This window comes from Cucumis sativus, chromosome 3 (assembly GCF_000004075.3).
Source record: "Cucumis sativus cultivar 9930 chromosome 3, Cucumber_9930_V3, whole genome shotgun sequence".
Taxonomy (NCBI): Eukaryota; Viridiplantae; Streptophyta; class Magnoliopsida; order Cucurbitales; family Cucurbitaceae; genus Cucumis; species Cucumis sativus.
In genome coordinates, this window is record NC_026657.2 from 18,932,510 (window position 1) to 18,938,509 (window position 6,000).

The 6,000-nt window shown below is 30.9% G+C and overlaps 1 non-coding gene across 1 annotated transcript; it reads right to left on the reverse strand.

Moving 5' to 3' along the window:
• Positions 1-3,791: 3,791 nt before the first annotated feature.
• On the reverse strand, positions 3,792-3,863 carry TRNAM-CAU. Its single transcript has one exon. It is a non-coding gene; the product is annotated as a tRNA-Met (tRNA).
• Between the last annotated feature and the right edge of the window lie 2,137 nt (positions 3,864-6,000).

The following is a 6,000-nucleotide window of genomic DNA, read 5'->3' on the forward strand; positions in this document are numbered from 1 at the left end:
TTCTTAAGTCTTTTGGGCAGAAGCTTTAATCTACCACAACAACATATACCATTAATAGAAGTCCTAGCATTTCTATTAACATGAAGACCCGTGAAGAAATGTGGAGAGGTACACCTCCTGACTTATCAAATTTGAAGAGCTTCGAATGCACAACCTATGTACATACTAAGCAAAGTAAGATGGAGCCTAGAGCCTTAAAATGTATGTTCATAGGGTATCCTGAAGGAGTGAAAGGATACAAGTGCTAGGATTTTATTTCAAATAGAAGCTTGATTAGTACATATGTGATTTTCAAAGAAAATGAGTTCTACATGAACTCTGAAACAAGTAAGCAAACAGAAGTGCAAAATCATACTTCTAGTTCCTATGTTAAAATTTATCGATGTAATAAAGATTCTGTGAATATTGATGATCAACCACAATCACCAGATGCTCCCAGTACCTCAGAAAATTGAACAGATAGACAAGTTGAGAATCTAGAAAATTATCTTTTGACAAGTGATAGAGAAAGAAGAACAACTAGACCACCATCAAGATATGCAAGGACTGATTGCATTTCTAATCACTCCCTAGAAGATGATAATGAAGAACCTACCAGCTTTGAAGAAGCATTAAATGGTGATGAAAAGAATGAATGGCTTGCAACAATGAAATCTGAGATTAATTCTCTATATAAGAATGAAACATGGGAGGTGACTAGTAGACCTCTTAACAAAGAAGTTATCATCTACAAATGGATCTACAAGAAGAAGTTCTCAAGTGAAAAGAACGAGAAGGTGAAATTCAAAGTGAGACTAGTTGCTAAGGGCTTTAAACAGAAAGAGGGAGTTGACTATATACAAAAAAAAAAAAAAAATCTCCAATAGTAAAGCACACTTTAATCAGAGTTCTCCTAGCTATTGTTGCTTGTGAAGATCTTGATTTAGAACAGATGGATGTCACTACAGTTTTTCTACATGGAAGCCTGGAAGAAGATTTATATATGAAACAACCTAAAGGCTTTGAAGCTAAAAGAAAAACAGATAGTTTGCAAACTAAAGAAATCCTTACATGGATTGAAGCAGTCACCAAGGTGTTGGTATAAAAGGTTTGATGATTTCATCAACAAAATAGGCTTTATAAGAAGTCTATATGATCCTTGTGTCTACTATAAGAAGCTAACTGATGGAAGCATAACCTATCTACTATTATATGTTGATGACATGCTACTGGCTGGTAAAAATTTTACTAAGCTAAATGAGATAAAAGAACAGTTGAAGAATGAGTTTGAAATGAAGGACCGAGGGTCAGCCAAAAGGATCCTAGGAATGAAAATCACAAGACAAAGAAGCAGAAGGGAATTGTTTCTATCACATAAACAATATACCAAGAAAGTTCTAATCAAGTTCAATATGTCTGATGCTAAGGTAGTGTCTACTCCTATTAGGCCAACAATTCAAACTATGCTAAAGGCTCTCCTAAAGAATCATCTGAAAAACAAGTTATGTCTAATGTTCCTTACTCTAGTGCAATTGGAAGCGTGATGTATCTAATGGTTTGCATTAGACCTGATTTAGCTTACAGCTCAAGCTTAGTCAGTAGATACATGAGAAATCCTGAGAGAAATCATTGGAAAGCTACTAAGCGGGTATTTTGATATCTAGTGGGAGCAGTAAACAGAGGCTTGCTATATGCAGCTCCTGATGAACCTCAAGTACTTCTAAAAGGCTATGTTGATGCAAATTTTGTAGAAGATTGTGATAAGAGGAAGGAGGAAATTTAAGTAGTTGGAAGTCTAATCTTCAGTCAATAGTAGTTCTATCAACTACTGAGGCAAAATTCATTACAGTTTAGAGGCAGTAAAAGAGGGTGTATGGCTAAAGGGTCTTATCAGTGAGCTAGGCTATGATCAAGACACCATAGAACTTCTATGTGACAATCAAAGCGCGATCCATTTAATAAAAAACGAGCAGTATCATGACAGGACAAAACATATAGATGTCAAAATGGTTTTTGTTCTAGATATTATTGAAAAAGGGAACTACGAGCATACAAAAGATCAGCATAGAAGATAATGCAACAGATTTCCTAACTAAGGCTTTACCTAAAGCTAAGTTCAATCACCGCCTAAATCTACTCAAAGTAATAGATTTGTATGCTGAAAAATAAATACTTGAAGTGAAGACTATCAAGGAAGTTCTTCGTTCAAAAGGAAGAGTTTGTTGGAGCTTTAAACTCAACTTTCCTTTGTTGGATCTATTAAAAAACAGTTCAAGAAATTTAAAATTAGTTACGGTTAATTGCTAACTAATTTTTAATAGTTTTACACTCTAAAGAGAAGAGATACTAAGAATGTTCTTTCATCTTGTAATCCTTTAAAAAATAATAATAATAAATTGATAGTTTTCAAAGTGGATGTAGGGGATTTTGTCGAACCACACTAAATCGCTGTACGTTGATCCTTTTGTTTTCTTTCTATTCTCTCAAAACATTTTTCACTCCATCGTTGAACTTGGATGTTGATTCTAAATCAAAGAAGCTTGACCGAAAAGGAAGAAATAAATTGTGTATGAGGAAAGAATGAATAAATGTGAAAAAGAAACTTTACCTTTGTTTTTTTGCAAGTCACAAAAAGAGTGAAACAGTCCTCTATAATAAATGATGCATTGAAAAGGTAAAAGAATTAAATAAAATCTTTTATTTTTCTAATAAAGATTTTATCATCGGTCGATGGTTTATTCAAATTGAGCAACAATATTTTAGTTTGATTTTATCACAAATATATGATGATGTTGTGTTACATTATATCCTTTTACAACCAATTGTATAGGTATTATTGTTTGGTGTCAAATAGCATTCACTTTTGTGTTAGACTTCGGTTTCTTTACGCATTTGGTCTCTTTCTCCAATGTTGACTCTTATTCATAAATTGAATTAGTAACTTTCAATATATTTGTTGAAATATTTCCAAACGTACCATTATACAAGTAACTCATTTTCATCATATGCATTTAAGAAAATATAATTCATCAGTTTCTTTGCTCTAGTATTATTATTTCGACAATTTTCAAATTCAAATATTACTAAATCATTAAATATAACGACTCACTAATCCAGTTGTGTGAAATGACCCAAAATTAATAAAATTATAAATCAATCAAAAACTCAATAAAAAAAAACGTGCAAAATAGTCCACACAACGACATAGACAACATTCCAATTCATAAAAAAGTAATCCAAATAATAGTCCAAAAGTTAGTACAACTTCATAAAAGTCCAACTCCTGTTCAAATTCATAGAATAACAAAAATAATATACACATAGATAGATCCATCAAAATAATTTAAAACAAGTAAAGATGAAATGAAATGGCCAAACTTACAAATAACAATAATAATAATAAACATGTTATAGATGCATCAAAATAAGTACAAAAGTATAGGTTTAAAAATCCATAAATGATCTACATCAAAAACATTACAACTAAAACGCAATCTTAGATTACATAATGATACTTTTCTTGACAAATAAAAGAATGACATCATATGATAAACGTATTATGAAAACATTTTTCTTGATTAAAAAAATTAAATCAAATGGAACGTTTGATGAGTTCAAATTTAAAAAGGAAGAACGAAGAAAAGGTTAGATTCGTTTGCTTCTATATTTCTAAATAAAAAATATTTAAAACCAACGGGATAGATCGGATATAAAAATTAATGGGCCGTTTCTGTCTCACTCTTGGAGGCCCAAATATCCAAATTTGGGAAAGGAAGAAAAAAAGTGGTTTTAGTGTGGAAGCCTTTAAACTCTATCAGAGCCAGGTTTCGATCCTGGGACCTGTGGGTTATGGGCCCACCACGCTTCCGCTGCGCCACTCTGATTGTTGAAATTGAATATACAAGTAAATTATAGAAAATAAAAAAGCAAGAGGAAAATTTTCAAAATAGTATTTTTTAAAATACAATTTATGCAACATTTGTAAATATTGTTAATAGTTTTACTGTTTCAAGTAATTTCTTCCTTTTTTTTCTTCATATTGCAACTAATCTAATGTTTCATGAGAAGGAACAAAAATGAAAATAGGGGGGAAAGGAGAAGAAAGAAAAACGTAAAAGGGAGCCTACCTTCAAGAAAGATCTAAAAGAAAAAGTAGGAATAAAGAAAGAAAGAAAGAAAATAAACATTAAACAAAAAATATGTACTTAAATTAAATTGGGTCAATGCTACTCATACACTCTTTTCTATAAACTTTATATTTTTTGTTCATAAACTTTATTATCATACCCTTCATTGTAATTCATACAATGCTGTACTCGAAATATTGTTGATATACTTTGTAATGAAATATATATTGTATTAAATTTAGTTCTTCTTTTAAAACAATAGTTAGAACTTCTTTATTGCAGGTTCTTTTTCGTAAAACACCACAGAACCTTTTTTTCTTTGATAATGCTTAAAACACACTAACTTATTTTGCTTAAATTGAGATCGTTCTAATATTTTACGTCTCTATTTCGTGATTTTGTAGTTGTTGAGTTTAATTTGGTTCGTTCTTGATCATACCTTCATTTTGAGACTAATCGAGCTAAATTTAAAAGTTTAGAGCGTTAGTGGAGCAAGGAAAAAGAGTTTGTCGCGGTTGGAGCTTGCCGTCATAGCTCCACACGACACTAGTTGCAGCATCCAAAGACAGAAACTAGTGTTTTCGCATAAAGGCTTGAGTGTCACAGTGTTGCCCTAGGGTGTGTATGGTGCCATGACGTTTTGTGTCTTATAACCCTAGCCGCCAACCATTTACACACATTTTTTGACATATATTTCTTGGACACTCTCTAGACATTTTTTAGCACTTTTTTGTGTTCGGTTCTTGGATATTATTTGATGCGTTGTATTGAGGGTAAGGTATATCTACCTTGGGATTTTAGATTTATCTTTTGGTTGACATTTTTTAGATTTTGAATATTTTTGTGTTAGGAACCTTTTGAAAAATTGAATTCATTGCATGATTTAATGTGTGATTCAATATAATTGAAAAACCAATTAGTCATTTAGGTTTGATCCAATCATAATCTTGTTAATTAGGCAAAAACTGCATGATAAGAAAAGCTAAAATTAAAATTGTTTATTGATTACGTTGTTCCAATCTAATGGGTGTGTGTTTGATTAGCTTAGGATTGAATTCATATTGAACATTCAGTATATTGTTTCTACTAGTTTAATCAACTTAGTTCTTACCCCAAATCTTATTGATTTGCATGTTTAATTAGGATGCTTCATCTATGACCTATAAATTGATTTGAATTATAGGACGGTTTTTCTGAAGATATTGTACGGATGACGAATAGATGATTGAGTGTTAATTAAAAGTGAATTGAAATAAATCACACACTACGTGTTTATTTCATTGATTGCTATAATCACTGCCATGTTTTGAAGTATTTTTGCATTTTGTTTCAATTTATTTCCATTCAGTTCCAACTTCAAACCCCTCTCATTTATCACTTTAGCTAAATAATTAATGACTTTTGATTGTATCATTATCGGATTGTTTTCTCATTTTGATGAATATAATAGCAAAGGTTTTTCTTCTAATGATTTTTATGGGTTTTTTCCTTTGTTAATTTTGATTAGGTTCTTCCAGACAAATATATAATGTAAAAAATAATCATAATTCCAAATTCCATATTTGAACTTTTTTTTGTTGATTTGCAAAATATCAAGTATGAGTGAATCATCCATGACAGAAGAACAACAAATTCAAATCCTGAATCCTTTGGAAATACCAAACAAAAACAAAAAGATTATATTTTATAAGTAAGAAGGCTTTAATTACTTGTATTGGTATGAGTTTGACCAAATTAATGAGCTTGCCTAATATTGTGGTAGACTTTACTTCCATAAATCACATGGAAGGTGTATATGTATAATGTATTCATTTATTAATTTATTCAACTTTCCTGGAAATGCCAAATTTTGAAAATCATATATGTAGGTCCATACATGCATGCATTTAACTAT